A 23,508-nucleotide genomic window follows, 5' to 3' on the forward strand; every position below is an offset into this window, starting at 1 on the left:
GATGGCAAGCATGCATGAATAATGAATAATTATTTTTACTTACTGTTCCTATTAAAGAAAAGACGAGCTATAATTCTTTCACTCAGAAATAAAAATCTTCCCTGATCATTAACATTACATAGGCTTTTTATTTTTTATTCACAGGCAGCACACTTAAATTGAGCTTCAAATAGGCAGAATAAATATCTGTCTTACTAATAAGAATGTTCTTCTCTCCACTTCATAATATTTTAATTATTTTTAAGGAACTGAATGGGCATGGCAGAAAAATTCTGACTTTATCCCACAGCAAGAAAATGAAACAAAATCAGAAACCTGTCTTAGAAGTGTAAATGAATTGTTTTCAGATCAACTGAAAAGTAGTTTCAAGTTTTCTGTGATTTCTGTGCTGTCAGCAAGTCTAGAATTTAGCGTTTAAATTCAGAAGTCTCAGTACACATTTTAATATGTTTCTAAGTTAAAAAACTGCATTGATATTGAATAAGCTGGTTGCTAAATCTCAATACTGAGTAAATATTACTAGAGAAATATATTAATTTTGACTTTAAGTGGCAAAGGTGTCTGATTTTGTTGATGTTAATGGCTCAGAAGTTATTAAACAACCACCATGGAAATTTTCCTTCTGTATCTATTCTATAACTTGCCTAGAAAGAACTTGAGAAGTCTTACTGTCTGTGGAGCTATTTTTTTCCTTCTAAATGAAGCTTCCCTCAAAGTGTCACTCAGTCACAGCTGTATGCTAAATAAGCAATAAGACAAAAATTAGCATGCACATTTTCCATAAAAATATGGTGTTTTGCTGAGGCTAAAAGGGATATAATCTTTTTTTTTCCTTCTGCATAAAATTAAAATATGGTTCTCGACTTTGTTAAAAAAGATACCACATAGAGTGATGGTGGCATTTTCAGATACTTTGACCTCAAGACTTTTTTCTTCCTTAAAAAAAAAGCATGCCCAAATTCTTTCTACTATATTTATTTTATATAAACGGCAAAGGACTTTTTACCACTTACTGTCACAAAAGCTGTTGTCTTCGAACCAGAATTCTGCCCCTCTGGCTGACAGTACAGCCCTGTTTCTGCTATTTCATAGCTATGCATATGAGAACTGGCTCATAGACAGAGAAATTCGAGAATCAAGAGTGTAATAACAGCCCATCTCCAGGCAGAAGAGCTTGCAGAGCCTTTTCAGGTATTCTGTAGGTGTCTGGGATTTCTTTGTAACCTTTGATGTAAACCTCTTTTGTAACCTTTGATGTTCTGTAAAATTCTCAAACCTTAAAAATTTATTATGCCCAGCCTCTCTTATCGTTAGTAGTAGCTGCAGAGCATTTCAGTTCAGGCTGCCTCTTGCACTGCCCTATCACTACGGAAAATTGTTTTAATTCCATATAATTATCTTCTCCTCACTTACAGATTTTACTCTACCTAATAGATGTACATCTCTTTCTATGCTTTCTCTCAAAACTTTAGAACTGCCTGAGAGCACTTTCAAAGCTTCCTTAAAACTCTACTTTGCTGTACTACTTGAGCAAAACCATAGCATCAATTAGGGACTGCTGAGATCACTACCTTGTGTATTGATCAGTACTGCCTCACTGCCTTGTACTCCCTCAGCATGTCTGTTTCCAACCGTTGTCTCATCTTAAATGCACACTGTAAACACCACAGGGAAGAGAGTTCTTATTCTTTGTTTGCACATCACCTAGCATAAGAGACCCTGGACCACGGCCAAGATATCATGATAGCACAAATATCACTATATTACATAAAAAAGGTATAAAAACTAACATACCATAGAAATATTTCTGAAGTAGGCAATTATTTTTCTCTAGAGTTATTTCCACAGGCTCCAAACCATATAGACCCTGATGCTTTCACAGCATCAGAGCACTATGCGTTCTTCCTTCTACCCAGCACCATATTTTCACATTTAGAATTATTATCTCCTGTTATCACTGAATATTTACACCTGCACTGAATTAGTTTTCCCAAAGCAAGCTCAAATTACAGTGGAAGAATAAAACTAGAACTACAGCTGTCTGACACAGAAAATGATCACAGAGGAATTTTATTCTTCCTCTATTCCAGGATATATTGGGACGCAGAAATTCTCATTGAAAGGTATTGAGCTAGCCGTGGTGACCATAAGGAACTGCTTAGTGCCTGTCATCCTCCTCTGAGGATGACTGCTGAAACAACCAGACACCACCAGAAATCGCATTCCCAAGCCTTGACATCTGTACTAGCCATAAAGCATATCAACTTACACCATGTTTCAATGGAGTGGGTGATAGTGACACAAGAACCATATGATTTAATGTTACCAAATAAACGGAGTGACCTAAAGACACATATCATTTTTGTCATTTGAAAACCCTTTTTAGCTAGGGCAGAAGATCTAGGTTTGAATAGCAACAAAAAAAAAAGGGGAATTCTCAGGAGCAAAAGAGATTGTTGGGTGAAATTTGGAGGATGACAGGCACTAAATGATGCAAGAAATTAAGGTGAATTATTCCAGGAGTAGGGATAGCATGGACCATTGCTCCAATAATAAGATTAAGGGCATGGTGAAAAGTATGCTGTCACTTTTTTTTTTTTTTTTTTTTTTTTTCCACTGGCTTCAGAGAGATTTCCTAAGGAACACTGAGTAGGCACAATGTAACAACTAACAAAACCAAAAAACTACAAATTCCTGTGCCTATCTGTGGAAGTGGTTTTCCCTCACAGAAGAGAAATCTAATTGCTCAGACTGGAGAAATAAAGAAACAAGGCCACAGTACTAAGGGACTTATGAATCAAGAATAAAGATCCATTTGTACATGTATGTTTGACAACTATTGAGCAGCAGACAAGGAAGCTGTGGGAAGGTGCCACTGCTGCTGTCACCGCCTCCTTTTGAAACCTTCTTCCTCCTATCCCTAGCACAGATCAAAGAGCAAACAAAAATAGAGTACTGGAAATTGATAGAGCAGAAAGGACTCAAGAAGGAAAAAATAGGAATTAAGAGGCAACAGCCTGTAAGAATATTTCTGCGAGTACTCCTTACTTCTTATTGCTTTTTTTCCTCTTTAACATGTACTGTGAAAATGTCTTAAGAAGTTGGCTGCCTTCATTTTAACTCGATGCACAGATAAGCATATGCAACTCCTTATAGCTTGTTAAAAAATATCTTCTAGGAATTTAGTTTTTTTCCAGGGGAAGAACAGTCTGTGGAGATTAACATCCATCTCACTAGAGAGCCTTGTTAGTGAAGTATGAAAATAAATCAGATTTCTGCAGCATGATGAAAGCTGTGAGCTACAACACAGAACATCTTTTTCAAACCATTTTTTCACCCTATCTTTATTCTCACTGACTTTCTAACCACAAGAAAGCTTGCACAATGAATATAAATCATATCCAGGAGGAATTTCTCTCTTTCCGAAAGACTGGGAGCAGACATATACATGTTGTTTTATTCTTCAAACAATGTGATGAATTTTTTATAAGCTGTGAAACTCAGCAGCTTCCATGAAAGAGACACCAAAGGAAGGCTGAGACTCTGCCCTCCCCTTCCCTCTCCCCTGGTTCAGTGCCTGTTCTTCAAAATTAACTTCTGCACGTGTGAGAAACAGAAAAGATTGTGGTCAGACATATCTTCAAAAAATGAAAGGCTGCAAGTTGTACTGTGTCTTTTATTTGAAAGAGCAGAAGGCAAAGGATTTTTGCAGCACATTCATGTCCTCTTTCTCTGTTTGGTGATGGGGAGGGGAGCAAGGCTAACGTTGTCCCAGAAAGGATTAATGATGGAGGATTGGGAACTCGGGCAGGTGACATTTCAAATCACTTTTGACAAAGCTCAAGAGACACTTCACACAACAGATTGCAATGTTTGGAATTCCTTGTAGTACTGTTTTTTCCCCAGCGTTCAGACTAACAGTTTATTTTCTCCCAGCTCAGCTTTGACTCACAGAAACCTACTGAAGTTCATAAAACATAGATATTTCAGACCTGATTCTTCCCTAGTAAGCAACTCATGCATGATTTATGTCTGTACAAAGCAGATGTAAGAGAACAAGACTGAACTGATTGCATTTTATACCTGCTTTTATCTGGATATAAAGGACTGCATAAATAGCAGAATATGAAGCCATTTTCTTAAATGAGTAGAGGAAGGATCTCTTTTTCCAAACCTCAGTTCCTGCTCTCAGACTGGAAGTCTACTCATCACTGCATTATGTGGAAAAGAATCCCATTTTTGCCAGTGCCCTGTGATATTTTTATGTTTGTAGATCCAAATCAAAACTGGAGGAAGCTGCAAACATCTTTGCTTTCAATCTGGGCAGGAAAACTGTTTATCTTCCTCATGTAAAACCTATTCTCTGGTTCAGACATCTTTTTGCATACAGATACTGTTTGACTACCAACATGAAGTAAATTAGCAATGAAGTTGTGGAAAGAGCCTCTCAATCTGGGAGTGATGGGGCTTGGCTGTCAGAGTGGAAATCAGGGATGTTAATTAAGATTCTTAGGCTTGAAGTCATGGGCACTTGCAGCTCCAAAGCATCTTTAATAATAAATGATGCAGTGGGCAGGCCAACAAGACAATGAAGAGACAAGATGGAACATGTGAGCATGACTGCTGAAAAGCACTGAAAAGCATACTGCCATGATTACTCAAGCAAGACTATACATGTGCCTTCTTGAGCTACAAATGACATAGTAGATGTAGCCCTTGTAGACTTTTCTATCACTTCTCCTTGTCTTTCACATTTTATGATTCTTAATAAAAATATTCTTTGTTGTATCCTTAATCTAAACCAGCATGAGTTTCCTGAGCTACGGTTCAGTTCCAGTCCAGAGATTTGTTCATAAAAGTATTGCCCAAGTTCTAAGAAAGAACAACTTTGAGGAGATAAGGCCTGAGGGAGAAAAATGAACATCTCTTGTTCCAGCCTGTGTTGTATTGCGCTACTGTATCAGAGACTTCAGAATGTCTTGCTGATGAAATCAACTGGAACACTTTTTGGTCTCAAAAAAGACAAAAATCTGAATTTGCACTCTTTCCACTTTTAATTCGTCAGCTACTCAAAATACACATAAAATACACATAAAGCTTCTTGTAATTCTCTATTAGTTTGAAAAAATCATCCAGCCTTGATTTCCATGTATTTGACTAGAAAGAAAGTAACAAAAGAAAAGCAGTAGGCAAAGAATGACCTGAGTCACCAAAAATATTGTTTAATCTGATTTATCACTCCTGTCACTCCTGATCCATCCCTGCCAATCAGAAATCATTTAGCATTTTACAAGATTAAGCAGAAATTAGTTCAATTGCTATTTTTCCATTAAAAGATATAAAAAATCCATTCAGGGATGAGGCAATAAAATTTTTAAAATTGATATTTAACTTAGTTTTCCAACCATAACGTTTCTAATATTCTAAAAGCTGTATTATAGCATATCTGCTTGACTCTGAAAGCTCAGTTTCAGTGCACAGAGCTATCAGACAAGAAGCTCTGCCTATTTATATTCCAAAAAGGATTAACATTGGTTGGTTTCCTGTTTTCATTCTACTGCATTTTTCAAAAGTAACCCATGTCTGAAGGCACAGAAAATCCGAAATTCAAGACAATAAGAATAAAAATAAATAAATAAAATAAAACGAGACAGCATCTCTGTGGAGCAAAGAGAAGGCTATACTATATGGAAGTACAATATTTTTGATCTAACAAAATGTATTAAAATAAATCCAGCAAATCTGCACTTTAAATTTAGAAGCTAGTGGTGAGAAGTTTCCAAAAAATTTCATTTCCTATAGTCTGAAAATACTCCCCTACGTAAGCCCAGTGGGACACTGAAAGCCTCTGTTCTTGTTCTGGAAGTGGCCATAAACAAAATACACATGGAAGGATACTATCTGTGGTGTGTTCTCCTAGCAACTATAAATAGTGGATTTGTACATCCCTGCCTCCTCCATATCATTTGCTGAGACAAATATAGCTTAATTCTTTTGAAGAATATGCAAGTAATTTTAGGTGCTGCAAACCAGACTTTGACTGTTTTCTTGGGCTAATGGTGATGTACTGTTTTGTTCTGACATTGATGATAATTATATTTACTATCATTAATTTGGTACATTATGTAAAACAAGTAAAGTAGGTAGAACAACACAGTGGTATGGTTGAGTTTGTGTTCAATTTAATTAAAAAAAAAAACTAATGAAATTATTATGATGATATCTATCTTCTTGCATGTTATTCCACTGTTATTCTTGTTACCCATAAGAGAGACAAAATATCTACTTAAAATATCAATAATTTGGAATACATATGTAGACATATGTAGACATAATCAACCCCAGGTGTTCTGAGGCTTTCTAAGTTGGATTTCTTTTTCTCTGTTACACAAAAAATTAAAGTACAATGTGGATTGCAATCTGTTTACTCGAAATAATTTGAGGCTCAAATCCTGCTTTGTTTTATACTGCACAGCATAGCATCTTCCTCCTCAAACCATTCTTCCTCATTTTATTAGAATTCTTTTTTGCAATTAAAAAACTAGTAAGAATAACCAGCAATATCAGTATCTTAGTTTTCAAGACAATTAAGTTATCTTTAGAAAGCCTTGACTGCTGCATCACATAAGTGTAACACAGGAACTAGACAGATGTACCATTCAAAGATATGTTTCAAAATGTCTCTATGGATGCAAGGTTTTCAAACATCTTTTACAGCTTAACCAAAACCTAACTGCAAAACCAACCACTTTACAAACATTTCGCTGTCAAAAAAAATCAAAATCCATACAAAAACAGTGGCCTTTCCCTCACTCTCCAAGAGCCAATGCTTCCCCTAGAATCAAGATAGTGCCAAGATCTCAATCTAATATCAAGTTTTCAGAAAGATGCTTGCTAATACTCCCTGAACACCAGTCCCCAAGACAGCATTCTGCAGTGAGTTGTTGAACAGCTTTCATGAATACTACCTCCCTCTTTGGGTGAGATTCAAGTGACTTGAAGCCACTCTCTTTCCTTAAGCCACACAGTAGAAAAAAACTCTGCAAAGGGGCAGGTGGCAGCTGGGCTGACTGCATCTGGGCCTCCCTGGTCACGCTTCTCTGTTGTTGTATTAAACAGCTGCCTTAAGCGCATAAGGAAGCGCAGGAAGGCCAGATATCTTTTTAGAATTGGAATTTGGAAGCATAGATGGCTTTATTGCCAGGTAATGACATATGGAGCTTTTTACCTCTAGATAACTGCATGAAATTGCCTGAGGTCAGCAATGACTGAAAATTGTGACAATTAGATGGCTGCTTTGTGGCCTGTAGGAAATGAATTGGTGGCCTCATTCCAGTTCTCTATCATAAAACAATTACAGCTAATGCTGATTGACATCCTTGATTGCAGCCATGGCTGAGAGGCCAAGGCTGAATGAGCCTTGAAAATAAACTGCCCTTCAATCCATAAAAGTCAATCCTCCCAGTGAGAGGTGAGGCTCATGCCAGACTGAGAAAAAATGCATCTTTTCTCTCTCACTTTGTAGACAGAAAGTTTGCCTCTTCTGCTGAATACAGTGCCTTCACTGCCACCACTTAAAACAGCATTGGAAAGGGAAGTCTTCCGGCAGAACCTGGATAAGATTTATTACATATTGTTTTTTATTGCTTGCATTTCAAATGCATGCAGATTTCAAACAGTGAGGCCCTGTTGTGCCAAATGCTGTGCAGACAGAGTATCAGACAGTCCCCACCCCAAATTGCTTGCTGTCAAAATGGGAAGCAAGAAGTGCTGTTACCAGTGTTTGACAGGCAAGACAAGGTTTGGTGAGACAATGCTGTAAGCCTAAGATTGCATGGGTACTGTGTGGGAGAGCAAGGAGCTGAAACAAAGGATTGGGTTGTGGCCATAAAAGTGGTTTAAAACCAACAAAAGGGGGACAATTCCATGTCACAGAGACAACTCCTTGTACAGCTTTTTGATTTCTGACAGTGAAGTCAGAGGTAAGAAGATGTGAAATTGTGCAAGAATGTCCATGCACCTGAAACCTTTCCAATGCCACTGTTGCACAATGGAAGTGAGAAAGGTTTTGAGACTAAATTTGCAAGCAAGAACAAATTAGATTACTATCCTTTACATTAATTTACAGCATTGATGACTGGCTAAAAGCTATCCCCAGCACACTCAGATCAGATATTCCTTAAACAGCTATTCTTCAGTCAAATAAAATACTTCACATGTGGGAAAAAAACAAAACTCCTGTTCCCCATTGTTTATTTCACAGTATAAAGATCAGTTTGCTCTGCCTATGTAAAATATGCATAGTGGTAAACACATGCTTTGATTAGCATTTGAAAATGTCATGCTATTAAAACAAGACCAAAAAAAAAAAAAAAAAAAAAGAAGAAGAAGAAGAAAAAATAGTTAGAACAATCCTGTGCTATGCATGATTAAAATGTGCATCTTCTGAGGTAGGAGTGATTGAGAAAGAAGCGAATTAATGTCTGCACAGCAGCACTACTCTGTGCTGGCCTTTAATGAAAATCCAAAGATTCAGCCTCTCTGCTACTTTCTTTGACTCATACTATAGTGCATGGGCTGTGGTGCTGCTTATCTTAGACGCTGCAGTACTGGTTCAACTCTTAAGAAAAAGTATGCACAGCAAAAATTCACCATATTGCTTTTCAAATAGACTACATTGAAAAATTTCAAGTAAAGTCTTGAAATAACCTGAGGTAAAAAAACTGCCATTGCCTTTTTATTAAGAAGATGAAAGAAACGTAGAGGAAAACATCTTAATGCTTAGATGAATCAAGCTAAGATCTATTTAATCTGGCCTTTTCTTAAAATGACAAGTGTCTTTCTCAGGCCTTACATTTTACAAGATAAAAAACCAATGACAGCAGTTTGGTTGACTCAGTGTACAAATGGGAATGACTTCTATCCTTTCTGAACTCTCTTTACAAGCCATTCTTTGTTGAATTACTTATGAACTAGAACAGATTCTTCTTGGCTACATACATATCATTAATTTTTTTTTTTGTTCAATTTAAGATGTTACCATTCATCAACTGAGACAGAGTAATTGAGCATGTGGGTCATTCTTGGTCCATTTCAGTTCTAAAGGATACTAAACTAGTGTAAATCACCTACATGGTTTATATATTGTATGATCTCAGAAAAGGCATTAGTAAGCTATTATTATATAATTAAGATAGAATAGATGAAGAGAGCTATAGAAATCTTACCAGACTAGTAGGATTACAGGTAACCAGTGATAATTCTTTTTGATATTATTGCAATGAAAGAGTTAACATATTTTGTTGTGATTTCTGCTTCCACTGTTCATAGTATTTTAATAGAGGATGAAAGTCAAGTTCCCTCTTCTACAGTTCATGTGCTAATTGAAGAGACCTTCAATATCTGATCATTAATCACTGATTTCATTAATCACTGAAGAAAAAAAGAGAAACACTGGAAATTGGAAATCCATTTCCTTAATTCACAAATTTAAATAGATTATCAGTATTTTTTTAACATATGTTCACCAAAAAGCCAAAAAGCCAAAAAAAAAAAAAAAAAAAAGTTTAAGTTACAATTTGAACTGTCTTTCTAATAAAAACACAAGGCGAAAAATCCACAAGCCTTAGAAATAGTATCTGTGGCTCTGGTAAAAAGATAGAAAGATTTTTAGCCCAAAGTTAAAAACATCTCAGACTTGACATGAGAAAATACACTTACTTCCAGAATTTTGAGACCTTGGGCTGGTTTAGCCTGGAGAAGACTGGGAAGGGGTTTAATGCTTAAAAATATCTGAAAAGTGGATATCAAGAGGATGGGGCATAGGGACAGGACAAGAGGCAATAGGCACAAACTGGAACACAGGAAGTGGCATATGAAGATGAGAAAAAACTTTCCTACTTTGAGTTACTGAATACCTTCCTTGCTTCATTCTTACTGCTTGGAATTCCAGACTTGAAGCTAAGAGAGTGAATCTGCAATAAGGAAGACTTCCCCTTGGTTGAGGAGGATCTGGTCTGAGATTATCTAGGTAAATTTCACACACACAAATCAATGGGCTCTGATGGGATGCATCCATGAGTACTGAGGGAGCTGTCAGATGTAACTGCCAAGTCTCTCCCAAACCTTTTTGAAAGGTCATGGAGAACAGCAAGAACAGCAGAGATGCCTGAAGATTGGAGAAAAGCCAATGTCACTTGAGTCTTCACAAAGAAGAAGAAGGATGACCTGCCAAACTACAGGCCAGTCAGCCTCACCTTCCATCCCTGTGAAGGTGAGAAAGCAGGTTATTCTGGATGTGATTTCCAAGCGACTGGAAGAGAAGAAGCTTATCAAGAGTAGTCAGCAGAGAAATCATGCTTGACCAACTTACTAGCCTTCTATGATGTGGCCAGCTGAGTAAATGAGGGAAGGATGTTGTATACCTTGCCTTCAGAAAGGCTTTTGATACTGTTTCTCATACATCCTTGTATGTTAGCTTTGAAAGTCTGGGACAGATGAGTGGACAGTGAGTTGGATTGAGAACTGGCTGACTGACAGAGCTCAGAGTGTTGTCATCAGCAGCCCAGAATCCAGTTAAAGGCCTTTTTCCCCAGGCATTAGTACTGGGTTTGATCTTGTTCAACATTTTCATCAATGACCTGGATGAAGGCATAGAGTGCATCCCCAGAAATTTCGCTGATGATACGAAGCTGGGAGGAGAGGCTGACACACCAGAAGGTTGTGCTGCCAACCAACAAGACTGGACAGGCTGGAAAGTTGAGCAAGGAGGAACCTCAGGAAGTACCACAAGGGCAAATGCAGACCTGAAAAGGGGTAACTGTACACATCAGTACATGAGGAATGACCTGCTGGAAAGGAGCTCTGCAGACAAGGATCTGACTGTACTGATGGGCAACAGGCTGACCATGAGATAGCAGGTTGAGGGAGGTTATCCTCCCCCTTCTCTTTGCCCCATGAGACTGCACCTGGAGTACTGCATCTATTTCTGGAATCCTTAGTTCATGAAGGTCAGCAAACTGCTGGAGAGCATCGAGTGAAGGGCCACAGAGATGATCAGGGGCCTGGTGTATCTCTCTTATGATGAAAGGCTGAGACCTCGGAATGTTCAGCCTGCAAAAATTCTCTTCTTCAGAGACTGAGATCTTATTAATGCTTATAAATATCTAATGGGTAGGAATCCAGTAGATTGGGACAGACTCCTTTCAATGGTGTTCAGAGGCAGAACAAGGGGAAAAAACCTAGATCGGAATGTAAGAAGTTCTATAAGAACGTGAGGTTAAAACTTCTTTATTTTGAGGGTGTCAGAACACTGGAACAGGCTGCCCAGAGAGATTGTGGCATCTCCTTCTCTGGAGGTATTCAAAACTCACCTGGATGCTTTCCTGTGTAACCTACTGTAGGGTATCTGCTTTAGCAGGAGGGTTGGATTGGGTAATCTCCAGAGGTCCCTTACAACCTCTACAATTCTGTAATTCTGGAAATTTCATACAAGTGAACATCAAATTAAAACACTATCCGAAGAAATAATATAGTAATTTTTTTGCATGGCATTGAAGATGTTGAACAATTGAGTAAATACAAATAAGTACTGCAAAATACCTGTACTGTGCTTTGCAAGTCAGAGTAATTTATACAACTGTTGTTGAATTATAGAACATGGTTCAAAAACCAAATCCAGTTCTGAGATACAAACCTTGTGCAGAATGCATCCCATTGATTGAAACAAGTTCTGAATTTATCCTGCGACCTCGAAAAAAAATCCTAATTCAAAAGGCAACGTTAGTAGGCTATCTGGAGATCACAGCACAAGCTGTAATTCTCCACTACTTTTTCCATCATTCTTTTATTCAATTAAATAGTCCTTCCAATTGAAGGAAATGACTCCATACAATCTCTTTTTGTGCTCCATAAACGCATTGTAAGCTGCAAAACCAAACTTGTGTTCTGATAAGATTTTATATGTCATTATGGACTAGACTTCCTCTCCATAGACTCTGTCCCACAGGTTTGAAAATCTCGACCCAGTTTATCATGATACACGCAGAATGTTTCATGAGATAGCACTCTTTGGGTAACGAGTACCTAGCAAACAAAACAGGTATATAAGGAAATGAAACATAGATATATGCAGCATATCTGTTATTGTGACAGAAATTGTATGCACAGTAGCAATAGATCATATGTTCATATGTTTTGGCTCCATTTATTGATTGAGATGAATATTGGTAGCAAACTTACTGAAGATCTCCAGTTCTGACATGAAAAATAATTTTTTTAGCTACGTGACTTGGGGATTTTACAGAACACTATTTTCAGACATTGGGCTCTGTGAAATATTTGTGACCTTTAAATATTGGAATGGTTCTGACAGTGTTTAAGACCAATGAAGGCTTGCATATGATATTCTGTTTTGATTGAAATGCATATGCATTTGAAAGTTTAGCCTAAATAAAACGTAATAAGTGAGAACTCATAAGAAATAATACCATTTGGTAATTTTCAGGCAAATTCTTATGAAACAACATTACTTAACATAGCTTAATTTGTAGGACGATGAGAGAAACAGCTTCTCTTCTGATTTTTCAGTCATAAACTTAGGTGTACACAATTAACTTAAACATTTACACTTGGAAAATTTTTGTGCAAATTCCCAGTTGAGGGATGTAAAAACAAGGTATTTGCGTAAGCAAATAGCCAGCTAGTTTTTTCACTAGCTCAAGTGCATAAATAAATATCTGATTTGTGTATGCAGAATGGCTGTTTGTAGGCATATTACATGCATGCAAATATTGGTGCAATTGTTCACCTCTGACTTTGAAAATTTTGTTAAACAGGCAAAAACTTTATCCATGTTTTTTACTTAAACTTGAATAGTTTTAGCGGCTTTATTTACATATGAAAGAAGATCTTTGTAACTTTCAGAACCAAACCCTTCAGAAATGGAACTCCTTACACTCCAGTTTTGGTACTGAGGAGGATCATAGTGGTGGTCTCATGTTGGTTCCAGCAGACTCCAGAAGGGACCTGCTGCTGGCCAAAGATGAGACCATCAACAAAGCCCATGATGCCTCTGTGAAAACTAATTTTAAGAAAGGCTGCGCAGTAGCTGTAAGAAAGAGGAGTGAGGAAAAACATGAGAGAAGCAGCTTCACAGGCCTCAACATCAGCACAGAAGGAGAGTAGGAGGTGAACAGATTTATATGCATGGCCACAGAGGAGCCCCTGGTGCAGCAGTGGATACGGTCTGGAGGAGTACCCCTGTAGGAGCAGCCCCAAGCTGGAGCTGCAGCCTGTGGAGCTGGGAATGAAGAAATGAGGTTGAGTCTATAACTAAGTCGGACAGAGAGGACAATTTTTAGATTTCTTCCTCACTATCCTTCTCTATTTCTAACTGACAATAAATTAATCTTCTCAGAGTTAGGTCTGTTTTGTAATTGATCTCTCTGTCCTTATCTCAGTGCACAAGCTTATTTATCTTATTTACTCCCCCATCCTGCTGAGAAGGAGTGAGGGAGCAGAAGGGTGGGCATCTGGCAGCCTGTCAAGGTTCATCACAGCACTGTACACTGAATGTAACTACTGTGTCTTATCTTTAAATCTGGGAGAAATTAATTCTTGCCATTATCTGACAAAACAGCACATAGCACTTGCAGGAATCTTCAAAGATGTTTATCCCTGCTTGTATGAAGCAGCAGTGGAACCAACAGAGTCTGAAAACAGAAAAAAAAATCCCAAAATGCAAAGAGAAAATCCAATGCACTCTTTTGCTTTGCTAGGAAGAGGCTATGATAGGGAAATAATAGTAGTATCAGTGTTCTAATTTCACAGAATCGGTTATGATGAATCATTACATTGTCTTCTGACTGGAAATGTGGTTATTACTGTGATAGAGTTGGAACACAAGGAGATGACAGAGAAGAAAGACCAAAGTTCATATCACAGCTCCTCTAAAAAACAAACTAAATATATCCGCACAAAGTCTGTGGCCAGAATTTCTAATATGCATTCACTTGAATGCAATTTTCTGTTTACTGGAATTATGCACCCATATGGTCATATATATATATATATATATATATATATATATATAAAATACAAACAATACATAGTTATGCCTTAATGTGAAGTTAGTTCTACAGCAATAGAATATGGCATTGTCAGAATACTTTGTTCTTTCATTTATAGAACACATCTCTTTGAAGACAGGAAGCTAAAATAGTTTATGGCTATGATGAAAGACTATTTGACATGAGAACAAGCACCATCTTACAGCAGCCTGCTCCTAAGCAGATCTGATTTCACTGCAGCTACACAAGAAGAAAAGTAGATGTGAAGGATACTGACAGTATCTGATTTCAGCTTGAAGCATCTGTAAGATATCTCATTTGAAGAACCAAAATGTAAACAGTTCAATACAATACTATTTTTCAACATATGTGTTATGCAGTGTATGGTAGATTTGATCTCCACATTCACAATTAAGAAGGGTGCTTAATAATACGACAAAAACAGATAACAAGGTGCTGCAGGAAGAAAAACTACCTCAGTTTATCAAAAACTTAAAATGTCAAAATTTATTTTCACGCCTCGTACCAACATTCTCCAGAATCCTGTAACTTATTGGCTACCTATAACAAATCCCTTTTCTTGTGTAAAGCAAGTTGTCACAGAAAAGACAAGAATGATTCTGAGTTACTCATGAACCAGGACAATACAATATACCATCTGGTTAATAATAGATATAACTCAAAAGAATGCCCAAAACCTTAGATACTGCAGCACCATTAAGTTGTGGAGAGTTAATACCTGAAGCTTCACTTACTACTTTTGCATTCACAGGGAATCTCAGTGAAAGTGCATTACTTGTATGGATTTCAGATCAGGCCTGTATGTTCAATGCTAGGCTCACAGAGGCTGCACACTGCAAACACGATTCAAGAACAACTCTTTGACTGCTCCCCTTAATGGTCTTCATACACATTTGCACATTTTCAGTGAGGGCTGTACTCATTTCCTATGAAAAGTTCCTCTTCACTGTTCAGACCAGGATTTGTCCAGTATCTTAAAAAGCACTTCTAATCAGCCTGAATCACTACAGTAACAAAAGCAATGGAGCAAGGATTGCCAGTGACAACAACTATAGAGCTCAAATATAGTTCTTAGGAAGGCTAGAATGAGGACTGCACCTGTGCTTTTTTCTGAATTTGTAGGTTTTGATCAAAGTATTTACACTGCAGTAGAATTTCTATTAATGCTATTTCTGCTTACCCTGGTGGAGAAAGTTATTTTAAATTGCGAACACTTCAGAATACAGAGCTTGCTGCAAGATACATGCTATTCCAGTTATCAAGCTACAATGGTTGAAAAGGATACATGAAAGGACGATTCAAGGTATAGCTACATATGAAAAGTTAGCCCTTCTTCCTTCTTCTACTTTTTGTCTTTTTTGGGGGAAGAAAGAAAGGACAGCTTTCTGACTTGGACAGCTCATTTAAGGCTGCTAAAATATATGACTTTAAATGCTTTTGTAGAGACTTCTTAAAACACATGTAATTTATTTGACAGAAAATGAGATATTGAGCTTTATATGAAGTTGAAGTTTATCTGAGTTTACACTGTTAAATAAATTTTCTTTTCCAATCTTTAAAGATCTATCCCTAGCTAGAGAAGCCCCATCAAATTGCATCACACTAACAATAGTCTCTCAGTTGTTCATTCTTGTCTCATCACAGAATGAAGCTCTTGTGTTCTGAGAAGCATGCAAGTATGTGTTGCTTTTACAGTGTCACAACAGGTCAGACAGTAAGAGGAGAAAAGCAAACTCTCATAACACTTAAACTGTAAAGCCATGAAATTGTAAAGACAAAGTTCAAAGTGCTATTTGATTTTGATAAAATCCCCAGACAATCAGATTACTACCTGAATCTTTTACGTACATAAAAGTCCTTGAAAAGAAGAGGGCACTTTTTAAAAGTGCCTATAGTGGGATTAAAATCTCATCGAAACAAGAGAAACCAAGAAAAGGAAGAAACAGGAAGAGACCTTTATATAGATTTATATTTATTTGGACAAAATGCGTAATATCAAAATATTGGGTACTACAAGGAATTAGCCAAATAGAAGGCACTTTTTACATAGATGGCTGCTCTTCTAACATTACTGTTGTGTATCTTTCTGCGAAGAGTTGAACACTCAGAGAATTTACAGATTCTCAAGAACACTTGAAACAAATTTAAGGGATGCTCAGATTCACTTCATAGATTGTAATCCAATCAACTCTGGCTACATTCTTTCAGCTATGCATTTTTTAGTAAAGTCACAGGGATACTTTCAATGAAGAAGCTACAGTGGTATAGAGCTTTAGTTCCTCTCATCAGTAACAAGATTGTTGATATGCTCAGGATCTCCCTAAACCTTTTTTCAGATCTCCTATTACCTTTTTGTAAGATCCTCTATAATCAAAGCATTTTGGTAACTCATTTATTTTTATTAGTGAGCGTGGTGATGATATCTGCATTTGGCTTCCTTTCTTGGTCAGCTGAACTTGCTGTAGAGTTGAAATTTAATGATTGATACGGATATAAGATGAGGCATAGAAGAATAAAACCGAGATATAAAAGCCATGTAAGAGAAATAAAGTTTGGAAGAAGCTACTTCGCTTTTAATTGAAACATAAATTTGAGGAACAGGATTATGAGATTTCATTTCAAAAAATGTGTATGGGAATGAGTTTTAAGAGTCACAGGCACTGGATATTGACCCATTCTGGGTTGATATGGCACAGTATGCAAGGATATGTTTAAGTAAGAGTAGTATAGTTCCAAGGGGATGATAATCTGTAAGTTAAAGAAAAGTTTTATATATATCTGTATTTATATATAGAGCATTTTATATTGTTCTGGATAAGGTGAACACTACTTTATTCACCTCTGTGCATATTAATAGATGATGCTGATGAAGCTCTCTGATATTTACATTTTCCTGTCCTTCAGTTTGGTGGGTTCTCTGGCAGAGCAGGACTGAGCTGTCTTTCCAGCTTTCTGGCTGGAAAGCACTATCATCTGCTCAGATGACACTTAAATTGCTCCACAGCACACCACAGCCAGGTACAACTGATGGGAGGAGACAGTTTGCATGCATGAGGTTCAGAGGTGCTTCCTGACTTTCTGACCCGCATTCAACAGCAGAGAGATGTGGACAAATTTCTTAAGTGGTCCATGCTTTCTTTCCTCCAACTGTGGAGTCCTTCCTTACACTTTCACTTAAAATCTTAATGGAAATCTAATAAAGGAATGCCACAATTCATTTGCACACATTATAATTTACCAAAAGTAGCAAATTCTTTTGAAGAACTGAAATGTGGAAGCGGAGGAAAGAGTAAGAACAAAGCCAATCTTATCTTCTGTGTTCCAGAGAGCCAATAAGATCAACAGAGCTTTTGCACAGTGTTTTCGTAGGAACATGTACATGACACTGAAACAGGCTACCAAGAGATGTGGTGAAGATCCCGTTCCAGGAGACTGTCAAGGTTAGGCTGGAGGTGGCTCTGAGCAACCTGATGTCACTATAGATGTCCCTGTTCATTGCAGGGGAGTTGGACTAGACGGACTTTAAGGGTCATCTTCCAAATCCAAGGATTCTATGACTCTATGAAAAACAGTGTAAGAAATCCCCACAAATCAGTAAACATGTAAAAAATGATTCTCTTTCAGGAGTTAAGGTAAGCCTCTGAGAACAGTTTCTCATGCACTGAGTACAATCTCTCATAAAAATATCAGAGGTGTGCATTAGGTGGCTATGGTTTTCCCGATTCTCCCTCCTGCCCCTAAAAAAAGCACTGGACCTTCATAGGATAACAAGTGGATAGTGCTATCATGAAGAGGTTGCTGAGGGAAAACAGGAAGATATCATTTTGGCAGATGATGTGCTAGAGAAGGCAAGGATCTTCTAGAGGGACAACAGAACAAAAATGCATAAAAGACAAGATAAGGCCATCGTGTTTCTTTTGCCTCATGTTACACATACTGCATGTCCTCAAAGCTTATTAAATATAATTGACAGTTTTATCACTGTTGACTTCTTCAAACAAACCCTTAAATTAAACGCTCTGACCAAATTTATCTATTTTTAAATGGATAAAAGTCAGGGGCTTGAGGAGACAAAGATGACCTCAGCACAAAAGATCCCAATTCAAAAGTGACTCATTCCAACTATACATGATTAACATAAGAATAAAGCTACCATGAGAAACATAGGTATATGACAAGCATATTTTATCAGGCTGTAGGTTTCCATAGGAAATTAATTTGAGGCTAGAAACAAAAACCATTATATGTCATTTTAAACAAATACGTTTTTCTATCACTTAACATCAGCATTAAATTTTCCTAATTCTGTACCGTTGAGCTGCAACATGGTGTTTTCAGAACAGCGGAATTATTTTAGTCATTGGCCCACTCCTTTTTCCTTTCTATTCTGAGTCTGAATCACCACGTTGGTAAAAATACTTAAAACAAACCTATTCCTGAAATAACTTGTTTCTAATTCAGAGGATAATTCAGAGGCAGTGCAACATCAAAAAAAAAAAAAAAAAAAAAAATCACTTTTTCTACCTCTTACAGTAATTCTGTTGCAAATATTTTTCATATATAGACAAAATTTTAGTTTATCTGTGGTATAGATGCAGATAGTAACTGACCCGTATCTGAATGTTCTTCAAAACCAGAAGCATGGGAAATGGAATTTAAAGATAACTTTTCTAGTCTTACTTCAGTTTGGCTTTTATAGATGAGGACGTCCCTGGAAGTTGCACTATCACATGATACACCGAAGTCTGAACATTGCACTACTTCTTTCTCACCCAAGTGACATATTTGTATGGTTTTCACACCGATGTAAGCTTGGAATTTGTGCACCCGTATTGATTTCTGCCTTAGATACACCCAAGGCAGTTTTGCATATACTCTTGGTAAATTATTCTACACCAGCCCAAACAGGAAAACACGAATAGTCTTCCTTAATCAGTCACAAGCATGAAGACTACATACCAGCAAAAGGAGTCTCTGCTAACTAATTGAATTCTTTGTCTAAATACCATATTGCTGCATAGTTAATATCTAATGGTTTTGCTTAAAAAGAGAAAAGCCACAGCAACATTCAGAAAAAAATAAAAACAAAACAATTCACCTCCTCTTCCAAATTCCCTGAAACACCAAAGCCAAACAGGAAGGGTGTATTTTGGTAATGTTTGAATGTATCCATAACAAATTGCTTTAGTTAAACTAATCGGTTTCTGTAGATTGCTCTAAGGAATGAGATAAATTATTTAGAGTCCAAAACAGAAGTCTTATCCAGAAATGAAAATGAATTATCAGGATCTAATAATAAAGCAAAACACAAAGCTAAAATAACCTTGAAATAAACATGCCCTCAGGCCCACACTTCATACAGGTAGCAATACTTTGATATAAGAATGTGCACAGTAAGCCTTAAATTTTTGTGCTTGCCTAATTCTTCACATTTCATCCACTCTCTTCGCACTGGTGCAACTCTAGTTCATGTAGCAGAGATTCTTCTTATTAACAGGTATTAAGGGAAATGAATCAGTCTTCTTTTGCCAAAAACACATTTTGTGTAAAGAAAATCACCTGCTGCACAAAGTAAATAGCTGTTTCGAACTGAAGTTTGATGTTCTTTGCATTTGTGCTTGTGAAATACAGATATTTTTTGGCTGTTAGATAGGACTGTGCAAATGCTCTTTAATAGTAAGTTATAAGGTGGAATAGCCATCTGCTTTAACACAAGTAAAGCCAATGTTCTTTGTGTTTCTGTTTGAGGAATATGACTAAAATTTTATTTTAACCTGAACTTTAACATACTGCACTTATAGAGTAGCAAATTTATGTTCCAAGACACAGCTACTACTTTGAGATGGCAATTAAGAGGAAATCTTGTTTGAAAGAATTTGATAAATGATTCTATAAACAGCTGGAATTGAAATAAGCCTGTAAACAGACAATACATAAACAGATTTAATTAGCCTTACCTGTTTACTGCTTTTAAAAGTCCAATCTTTACTCTCTACCATGCAAAGATTTTATTAACTGGGTGGTCAAAATAGTATACTTGATCATGATAATCCCAACCTGTCATGGACAACAGCATCTCTCATGACATCACATTCAAAATGCTTGAAACGAACCTGTAAGACACAGATATTCTTTCATTTTAATTGAAAAATAGCCAACCGTGTCCTAGTACAAGGAGCCATGTGAACTTAATCACTTAATACATTATAAATGAGTGTGTACAAGGCCATAATTACCCACAAATTACCTATTTGTGTCAAAACCACATACTGCAAACATATACTCCTGATAAACAGTTTTTGCTAAGTATAAGCAACTGTGTTGTCCTTATTGACTCGTTAAAACAGTCAGGATTAATAGATAGATTTTATCTTAAAACAAAATAAACCAAAACTACTTCTCAAATAGACCTGCAAGTCCCCTCTCATATGAACTGGTCACTCCGAGGTGTGAGAGCTCTCCATCCCCCAGTATAAGAAATCAAGCAGAGGAGGCAGGACACTGGCATGGCTGAAAAAGGACCTGCTGGCCAAACTGAGGGGAAAGAAGGAAATGCACAGAAGTAGAAGCAGAGACGCGTTGCCTGGAAAACATACAGGGATGCTGTCTGGACGTGCAGAGATGGCATGGAAAGCCAAAGTGCAGATTGAACTGAACCTGTTGAGGGATGTGAAAAGTAACAATAAGAGCATCTACAGGCAGACTATACAGAACAGATAGACCAAGAAGGGTGTATGTCCTCTGATAAATGAGGAGAAGCTGGCAACTTCAGATACAGAGAATGCTGAGGCATTCAACAAGTTCTTTGCCTCAATCTTCACTGGCAGTCAGGCTTCCCACATCTTTCCAAATCTGTGAGCCTCTAGATGTGAGGAAAATCCCTCCCAGATGAATATAGGCATAGTGAAAAAAGTTTGTGGAACAAACTTTGGAAGTCAACTGAATGTTTTACATTAAGGTCTTAAAAAAGCTTCTTCATCCAATTCAGTGCTTGCTGATCAGCCACTGATTGATGCAGAGGCCTCCACAATCAGAAGAACTGAATTTTAGTGTAATAGAGGAAGGAACACATTACTATTCTTCAGAACAAATATGTTATCAAACTACAATACAAAATACATTGGAAAAAGGTACTTATTATTTAGCAATCATTCCATAGTCACATCTATGAGCAAGAAAACTTTTCCTAGAAATCTAGCATTACAGATTCACAAAGGAGCCTAACTAAAAAAATACAGCTTTCATAAGTACTTTCCAGAATGACAGCAGAATTACAACGATTTAATACAATTGTTCAATTGTATTAAAATTATCAGAGTGTCTAAGATTGTGTATGGGGCAATGCTTTAAAAGCAGTCTGTACCTAACAAAAGAGACAAATGATATGAAGCAGATTGTGCACAGAGCATCACTGGGGCAAAAATCTTTATAGAATTTAAGTATGAAAAGTCAAATGCATGGCAACAAACATGGGTTTGTACACTCTTTTATAAAGAAATTAGCTCCAAAGATAGAGTAGAAGAAGTGATGTGAAAAAGAAATGTTTTATAGCCTTCCCCAATCCTGTCTTATAGTGCAGATCATCATAAAAACCAACAGCAAGAAATAACCAAAACAGATTTCAGCAGGAATAAAAGAGAAGGTGAGAAAAACCTGTAGAAAAACCTCCTGATTTTTGGCTGCTTCTGTGTGAAGTCTGCAGTTGGACTGGCTGGGTGATTGTTATTGGTCCTTCCAAGTTGGGAAATTGTATGATTCTGTGATTTGAAGAGAATGGAGTGGATTATTATACATGGAGGGTCAACAGGATGTTCCCATGAGTGTTGAGAGAGCTGACCCGCGTCATTGCTCCACAACAGAAAGGCTCTTCAGGTCTGGGAGTATATAAAGATCACTCCCACCATCAACATGAGTAAGAAGGGATGTCTTGGAAACCCTGGGCGAATTAAGCAAGTAATCTTGGAAATTCTTCCCAAACGCAAGGAGAAGAAAGTGACTGGAAGTAGTCACCACTGATTTATGAAAGGGAAACAGTTTAGCAGTCTGACAGCATTCTGTGAGCTTGGTGGAAGGTAAAGCACTGGATTCTGTTTACCTCAACTTCAGTAAGGTTTTTATCACTCTCTCATAGCATCCTCACATACAGAGAACACATTAAATATGCACACACTGTGATAGATGGAAAATTATGCAAACCGTTAGCATCAAAGAATTATGCTCAGTGGCCCAAAGCCCAAAAGGCAGCCAGCAATCACTAGTGGTTTAGCCTATAAGTGGATACTTGGGCCAATAGTGTTTATTCATTCATTCATGACCTGACAATAGGCTAGAGTGCATCCTAAGTGATTTGAAAATGATCCAAAATTAGAAGGAGTAGATTTGGCGGGTGTGCTGCCATTCAAAGGAGCCTCAAGAGACTGGAGAAATGAGCCAGGAGAAACTTCACAAAGCTCCACAACGGGAAATACAGAGGCTTGAACTTGGGTAGGAATAAACTCCCATAATCAGAACATGTTGGAGCTGACTGGCTGGCTGGACACAGATCTACAGAGAAGGATCCAGTGATAAGCTGACCATAAGTCAGCCATGTGCTTTTGAAGTAAGAAGGAGGTGTGTTCTCAGCAGGTGGATGGAGGTGATCTTTGCTCCCTGCTTAGTCCTTGTGAGTCACATTTGAGAGCTGGAACAGCTCTACTCTCCCCAATAAAAAAGACACTGACATATCAGAGTGAGTCCAGCACAGGGCTACAAAGGTAATGATGGAACCTGAGCATCTCATCTATGTTAAGAAGCTGAGAGAGCTGGGACTGTTCTGCCTGGAGAAGGTTCAAGGGAATCTTATAAAGACACATAAATATCTGATGGGAAGAAGTAAAGAAGATGGAGTAAGTTCTTCTCAGCAGAGCCTAGTGACAAGCATATCCACAAACTGAAATTCTGTCTGAGCACAAGAAAACACTCTTACTGTGAAGGTGGTTGAACACTGGATCAGGTTGCTCAAAGAGACTGTAGAGTCTCCATCCTTGGTGCTATTCAAAACTAATTGTACACAGCTCTTAGCAACTAGCTGTAGCTGATCCCACTTTCAGCAAAGCATTCAACTAGACTATCCCCAGAGGTGCCTGACATTCTCAAACATTTTGTGATTCTGTGAAAATTTTATAAGTTGGCTGAAAGACTGAAAAAAAATCTCAACAGCTTTTGCTTACTGCACATTACCTTGAGACAAATCAGTGTAATCTGTTCTGTAATTGCATACTGTTTTATGGTTGTAGAAGAAAGCTTATTTTGCCTCTGTACTCTGCCAAGGCAGTGTTTCTAGTGCAACAATATTAGCTGTGACTTTTGAAATCACAGACATTCAGCAAAACTGGCATTTAAAAGAAGAATCTGAACAAGAACATGTCACTACATCTAA

General features: G+C 37.4%; 2 protein-coding genes across 11 annotated transcripts in view; one reads left to right on the top strand and one right to left on the bottom strand.

Moving 5' to 3' along the window:
- LINGO2 (leucine rich repeat and Ig domain containing 2) overlaps positions 1-23,508 on the bottom strand; it is a 498,204-nt gene that overhangs the window by 140,226 nt on the left and 334,470 nt on the right. For 6 of the 10 annotated variants that reach the window (XR_014880382.1, XR_014880381.1, XR_014880380.1 and 3 more), the window contains one exon: positions 20,048-20,203. The exons of the other annotated variants lie outside the window; for them this stretch is intronic. The gene's annotated coding sequence lies outside the window, so the exon portion shown is untranslated. The remainder of the gene's footprint in view (positions 1-20,047; positions 20,204-23,508) is intronic. 10 annotated transcript variants of the gene reach the window in all.
- The window catches only part of LOC146542361 (uncharacterized), a 66,828-nt gene that overhangs the window by 2,436 nt on the left and 40,884 nt on the right, over positions 1-23,508 (top strand). The window lies entirely within an intron of this gene.

Source organism: Meleagris gallopavo, chromosome Z (genome assembly GCF_905368555.1).
Source record: "Meleagris gallopavo chromosome Z, MGAL_WU_HG_1.1, whole genome shotgun sequence".
NCBI lineage: Eukaryota > Metazoa > Chordata > Aves > Galliformes > Phasianidae > Meleagris > Meleagris gallopavo.